We start from the raw sequence: 7,358 nt of genomic DNA on the forward strand, positions 1-7,358 counted from the left end.
TCAAAAGATCATTAGTTTGTGCTGATAGATGCAAATATTCTAGAATCTTCCTAAATTCAGCTTTTTTATGACCTAAACAATCAATCTTGGAAAGAAAACAATAGCTAATTAAAATATCAATTTTATTTATTGTTGTTGTTTTGTGTGTGTGTGTGTGTAATAGTGTATCTGCACATTTACTCATGTGAGAGTTTGTATGTGGCATGCTGTCATGCCTGATCTTGCTTGTCAACTTAGAACACCTGGGAAGATGGAGACTAAACTGAAGGCTGTCTCCATCAGAATGGCCCATGGGCAAAATCATGTGGAGCATTTTCTTGATTGCTAATTGATGTAGGAGAGCCCAGTCCTCTGTGGGCGGTACCGTTCCTAGACAGGTGGGCCTGGGTTATATAAGGAAGGCAGCAGCTATGATCTGAAAGCAAGCCAGTAAGCAGAAATCCTCCATGGTCTCTGCTTCTGCTGGAAGTTCCTGCTCTGAGTCCCTGTTTTAGCTTCCTTTGGTGATTGACTCTCAACTGTAAATTGAAAAGAACCCTTTCTTCCTCAGCCTTTGCTTTGTGTTTAATCACAACAACAGAAGGCAAACTGGGGCATGCCAACATGTGGAGACCAGAAGACAACGGCTAGTGTTCATCCTTTGCTTTCCACTTGAGAAAGGGTCTGTGTGAGCCAGGCTGGTGAGCCTTAGGGCATTGTCCCCATTGGTTGTGCTTGCCTTCCTGACACTGAGCTGCTATAACTGGTTCATAGATAGATTCTGGGAATCTGCAATCAAGTGACCAGGTTGTCAAACACCTTTTGGCAACTGATCTATACCTCCAGCTGTACCAGGCTTTTTCTTTTAGACCACCAATCAGCTCCTAAATCATGACACAGAGATTTCTTATTAGTTATGAGTGCTTGCCCTAGCTTAGGTTCCTTTCTGGCTAGCTCTTTTAACTTCAATTAACCTGTTTCCATTCATCTACCTTTTTTTTTCCCTCTGACTTTTATTTCCCTTCCATTCTTTCTTACTTTCACTGTTTCTTTGTCTGGCTTGCTGGTGGCCGCCTAGGTTTTTTTTTTTTTTTTGCCCCCTGGCATCACCCGCATTCTCTCTTCTTTCTCTCCCATTCTAGATTTCTTCTCCTATTTATTCTCTCTGCCTGCCAGCCCCACCTATCCTTTCTCTGCCTAGCTATTGGCTGTTCAGCCCTTCATTGGACCAATCAGGTGCCTTAGGCAGGCAAGGTGAAACAAATGCAACACGTCCTTACATAATGAGACACACATCCTTACATCTTTAAACAAATGCGGCATAGACAAAGGTAGCATACCTTTACACAGTTAAATATTCTGTAGCATAAACAAATGTAACACATCTTTACATAGTTAATGTCCACAACACCACCTCTTTTCTGTAGGCTTTTAACCGTGCCCTTGGAAATTCTGGTATGACTTTAAGGACTCTAAAATCTTAGAAAACCTACCCACAAAACCATGAAACATAAATATCCATGAGTTTGATCTAATTCACTTCTCCAACCGTGTACTACATTTTGTGCTGATTGAATCCTAAGGTGAAAAGTCTTCAAGGCTGGGAGATAATTTGGGAGTGTGTACTTTGTTAGACAGGTACTCGGCTCAGATGCCCAATGGCTTAGGAAAATGAACAATCAGAAGACCTCAGAGTGACCCGGCAACACGTCTTACCAGCTTGGTTTCCATCAACTGTGATTTCCTTCTTGAAAATTAACCTACTCTCTTTACCTGATGTTTTAAAACCATAAAATAAACAGTCGACCACACTCCCAGAAAAGAGGTACCCGATGCTGATTGTTGTTGCTTTCCTGAAACTCAAGTCGGCTTTAAGAAAAAGAGAATGTTCTCCGACAGAAAATTTTGCCTTGGCTAGGAATTTTGTGAGCTCAGCAGCCCCCAGGCCAGACGGAAACACGAAGCTTCAGATATTTCTAGAGCTGGCTTGGGTCTTAACAGTCAAATAGGTCTCTGAGAATCAGAATAATTACGAGTGAGTATTTTGAGGGCGCCTGCACATCTCTATTACATAGGGGAAGTCTAGCTGTACCTCCACCAAGCCCTACATGATTTTTTCTTCTCCCCAACACAGATTTGACATTCATTAGGACAAGAAAGCTTAAAATGTGTTCCTGAATGAATAGTGCTTCGGGATTCAGAAAAGGGGACAGGCTGCTTTCCTGGAAGTATGTTGATTGTTGAGTTGTAAAATAGCAAGGTCCATGGAATAGGGACTCACATTGTTCAGTCCGGATCCTAGTGTGCATCTGCCAGCTCACTTAAAGACACTAAAAGTTTGGTGCTGCAGAAGACCAGCCCACAGCAAGAAGCCGCAGGGGCAGCAAGGGGGATGCCAAGCTGAAAGGTGCTTGTTTCATCTCCACAGTACCCAGCGGCGATATCCAGGACTCTACTGGGTAACCCCTGCTTGGATTGCTCTGTGCCCCTCGGCACTGCTCAGAACCTGCCTGCTACAGACACCTGTCTTTGGTCTTTGTGAGCAGGCTCTGCTTTCTCTGCAATCTCCTTGCTTAGCAGCCCTGCGCCCCTCTCAGCCGGCTCCTCGTGGGACAGCATGTACTCTGCGTGGAATAACAAGGCTAACTGGATGAGGTTGAACAGTCCTGCAATGGGAGTGCCTTAAAGCCACATGACAGGAACGAGATCGCAGTCTCAAGGGTCTGAAGGAGAGAGGAAGCCTTCTTTGTGCAAAGAGTGGCAGTTCTGGCCAGCTTTCCACAGATGCCCAAGCCCTGCCTGCTTCCTTCCTTCCTTCAGGTCCCAATACAGAGAAGCATCCTTTCAATATGGAAAGAAAGAAATAGGGCAGGGTGGAGCTGTATCCTCTAAGACCCTTTATCTCCCTGGGTGTTTTGAGAAAAACTGAATCATCCAATCCAAAGAAGTCCCCTAAGGAAAGATGAAGGAGTCTTGGAAATCCCCTAGAGAATAACACCATATAGCCTTGGGATTGTCTTTGCTGCTAAGTTTTTGGCTCTGGTACAGCTATGGTGTCCTGAGAGGCTTCAGGCAGAAGGGAGTGGCTGGTGGTTAGGAAATGTCAGGTTGGTGGGGAAACTCTGATACAAGTAGGAAGGGAGGCAAGAGCCATCAGGTCTGGAAATTAGTGAGACCAGGGTTCTCAGCAAACACAGGAACCTGGAGGCATAGTGAACCAACACAGTAGAAGCCACCTGCAGGCAGTGGCCAGCAGCAGCCCAGCTTCTAACATGTGTGTTGCAGAGCTTGGTGACCTGGAGGCAAAACGTGGCAGTGCTCCAAGCAGGCTCTAGGAAGTTAACGCTGTGGGAGAAAAATCCACGTCAAAGTCAAGGGACTTGCAAGCAGGAATAAACCTGTGGTCTGACAAAGAAAAGCCAGGCCCAAGAATAAAGAGCAGGTCCCAGGAGCGGTTGGGGAACTCGGCCTCAGGCCTCAGGCAAACAAGCTGCATTTCTTGGTAGTTCCTTCGGAGGGATGACCTTGATAGCAAAGCCTTGTCAAGGCTGCTGGGAAAACTCACAAATAAATGATCACTCTTGGTTGTGCTTTCTCCCCCCCCCCTTTCTTTGTTCATTTTGGGAGCAGGCCACATGCATAAGTATTGGGAAATGATAGATTGTTCAGTCAGTTCTCACCTGGATGGTTGCATCAGTGTCTTATCTTGTCTCCCTGCCTTCCGTCTTTCTTCCTTCTATCCAGACAACCCATTCCTCAGCTAGCTGCCAAAGCAATCCTTTTAAACCGCAAGTCTCATCACATCTGGCCTCTGTCTAAACCCTTTTACTAGCTGTCTGTTGTTGAAGCAAGAGTCCCCTAGAGCGTTTTTTGGTGAATAGTGATTTGGTGTTTTGGTGACTACTAATTCTGAAATAGAATTAGTCAAAATAGGTGTGTAGTGAGGTAAGTAGACAATTCTATGACCAATAGTCCCTTTCTGGGGTTTTTTTTTTTTTTTGAGACAGTTTCTCTGTATTAATTTATTGATTTGGAACCTGTCCTGGAACTAGCTCTGTAGACCAGGTTGGACTCGAACTCACATACATAGATCTACCTGCCTCTGCCTCCTGAGTGCTGGGATTAAAGGTGTGTGCCACCAGCGCCCAACTAATAGTTTCTTAAGAGATTTTTCAATTGACATAAATTGTAAAAGTTCTCAGAAGCCCTGCAACAATTTGTTGAGTGTTGATTGTACCAATAATTTCTTGCAAGCATTAACGCAATACTTTACAAACTTCTAAGAGGTTTATTTATTTCTTGAATTGTTTGGTTTGTTTTTTCCTCCATTTCTTCCAATTTGTTTTGTTTTTCCTTCCATCTCTTCAAGGGATGTTCTCATTCCCTTGTTGTTTTTAAGGTCACTCGCTTCTGCTTCATCTGCATTGGGATGTTCAGGTCTTGCTGATGTAGAACCCCTAGACTCTGGTGGTGTCATATTAGTCTTTCTCTTGTTGAATGTGTTCTTATACCGTCGTATTCCCATCCCTTCTTCTAGTGGGTGCAGGTGGGTCTCTCCCTCTCCTGGAGGGTGTGGGTCCAAGGCTTTGATGGCAGCAGATGCTGGAGGGTTTGGTCTGCCCCCAGGTCTCTGGGGAATTAGGTGGGCAGGATTGGACTCTACAAAAGTTCAAATCATAGAGCATGTACCTGTAGTCTGTGTGTCTCTATCTCCAACAAAATATTTTGAGGAATGCTGTTACTGGGGGTAGGAGAATACATCTTGATTATCCTAGGTATCCAAGGGTCTGTGGGGCCAGACCACTCCTCTTTGCCTCTACTTCTCATTTACAGCCATCCTCTTCCTGGGTTTGTGCTCTGACCAAACAATGCCGAACATAGCTCGTACGGAGATCACTATGTTCTAGACATCTATTCTGTTTAACAAAAACATTCTGCATCTCCTCTAACCTCTATCTGTAAGATGTTACTTATTTTTCCAAATTCTGCTCAGATATCACCTCTGTAGGAAGCTGTCTCTTTACTTTAGAGCAAAAGTCAACAAACTTGTTCTATGAATGGCCAGATGGAAACTATTTTCTGTTTTGAAGCTCCAGCTGTCTCCCTCACATCCCCTAGAGTCTGCTGCTGCATGTAGAAGCAGCCATGGACAACGGACAAATGGATAGTTGTGGCTGAGTTCTAATAAACTTTATTTATAACCATGAGGACAGGCTAGATAGGCCATGGGGCAAGGATGCCATCCCTGCTTCAGACTCAAGCTGCATTAATTTCTTATTGAGGTGGAGATTAAGTTACTGGATGGAAAAAGCTAAGACCTCCAAGAGAAAGCACTGTAGAGACTTATTCAGTTAGATCAGACAGTGGGGATGAGATAAGGGCAGGTGTAAGCAATGAAACATAAGGCACCAGTTCAGGTTACTTCAGAATCTTGTTACCTAGGTAACTGCAAGGACTTTCTGTGAGAGAGACTGGCAAGTTCTCTCTGATATTTGTTTTTGAAAGACACCACCAAAGGCTAGATGGCTAGATGTTACTGAGATGTTAGAGCTAAGCATCGCTGCTTAAATACGTTTTATGCTCTTTTGATTGCTGTCTTAAAAAAAAAAAAAAACAGAACAAACTGTTTATTAGCAGAGGAGCATGGAGCCCTCCCTGCATGGTGGGTACTTTGCAGACTTGCCTGATGGGGATGCTTAATGTCAGGAAGCTGGGAGAAAAGTGGGTACCTATCCCCAAATGGGAAGGATTAGAAGCACATGCTATGAATTGCTTCTTGGGAAAATGCCATGCTAGAGTCTTTGTGAAAGTAGAAGCACCACGAGGCAGAGTTCACACAGCCTACATGACTAAGGCAGAAGAAAAAAGGTTAGTAAAGCTTGGATGGCCACTACTGCAAGTCATTTCCTTGGATGGCAAGAGCTCTGAAATGACCCCGCCTGTCTTGAAGTCCCACCTCACTGGTTCAGCCTCACTAAGGTCAGGATAATGAGTGGCCTACATCCATTGTGTTTATGTATAGAACTGTCACAGGACCTGATCTCCTAGCCCTTTCATTTGTAGAGAGAGGCGTGAGATCAAGCTTTGTCCACTGAATGTGGGTAGAAACAGTGTATATCACTCTAGGACCTGACCTGTCTCTATCCTACCTACTGGCACCTTTGGGTGATACCAGATACTGAGTCCTCCCTAACCAGTTCAAGCAAAAAGTGAGTCCTGCTGTGAGGAAGGGAGTTCTACCACACAGAAAGTTCTAGAGAAGAATGTGGGGAACACTGAGGGAGGAAAGCATATGACGACCCTGCAGTTTACAAATTAAGCATTATTTTCAAAGTCTTGTAAATGGATAATTCCACTAGCAAATACACTTTTTGATATTAATTAATTAAATTTACTAGAATATACTGATGGTATAAAAAAAATTGCTTTACTGTGAACATTTTCAACCAACAAATATCAACATACTTTGATATTTACCCTCTATAGAGAGGTACCTCCTTGTCCCTCCCCTGACTTCCTTCATCTTCCAAAAAAGTCTTTTATTTCTTTTTGTGTCTTTTCAGTTGTTATGAACTGAACCTAGGACCTTATGACTTCTAGGCAAGTATTTCCTCCCTAAATTAAATCCCCAACACCATGTTGTCATTGTTTAAACTAGGTCTTGGATATAAAAGAAAATCTATTTGTCTTTCTGAGTCTGACTTTTTTCTTTCAGATCCATCCATTTTTATATAAACAAGATGATTTTATTCTTTATGGCTACATAGTAGCCCTTTTGTGTCTTTTTTGTTTTGTTTTTGTTTTTCCAGACAGGGTTTCTCTGTGTAGCCTTGGCTGTCCTAGAACTCACTCTGTAGATCAGGCTGATCTTGAACTCAGAGATCCATCTGTCTCTGTCTCCTCCCCAGTGCTGGGATTAAAGTTGTTCACCACCACTGCCTCTGCCCGTTGAGTCTTTATACTTCATCGTCTTTATTCATTCTACTAATGTATACTTAGTATGATTCCATAGCAATGGTGTACAGATACCTGTTGTGTGCTAACTTTGATTCTTTTTGCTATACCTATTTCCTTACAAACCTTGGGAAACAAGCATGCAGAGGAAAAAATGAAAAAACAAACTAACAAAAATAAAAACAGAAACAACAACACAAACAGCAATGATAAAGAAATATTTTTCCTTAAAAATGACCACAAATGGGGGCTGGGAAAATGATTCAACAGTTAAAAACATATATTGTTCTTCCAGAGAGCCCAAATTTGATTCTCAACACCCATGTCAGCTATAATACAGCAGTCTCTAACTATAGCTCGAGGGCATCAATTGCCTTTGGCCTCTAAGGGCAGCTGCACTCACATGTACATACATAAGCAGAGGC

Source organism: Phodopus roborovskii, unplaced genomic scaffold (assembly GCF_943737965.1).
Source record: "Phodopus roborovskii unplaced genomic scaffold, PHOROB, whole genome shotgun sequence".
Taxonomy (NCBI): domain Eukaryota; kingdom Metazoa; phylum Chordata; class Mammalia; order Rodentia; family Cricetidae; genus Phodopus; species Phodopus roborovskii.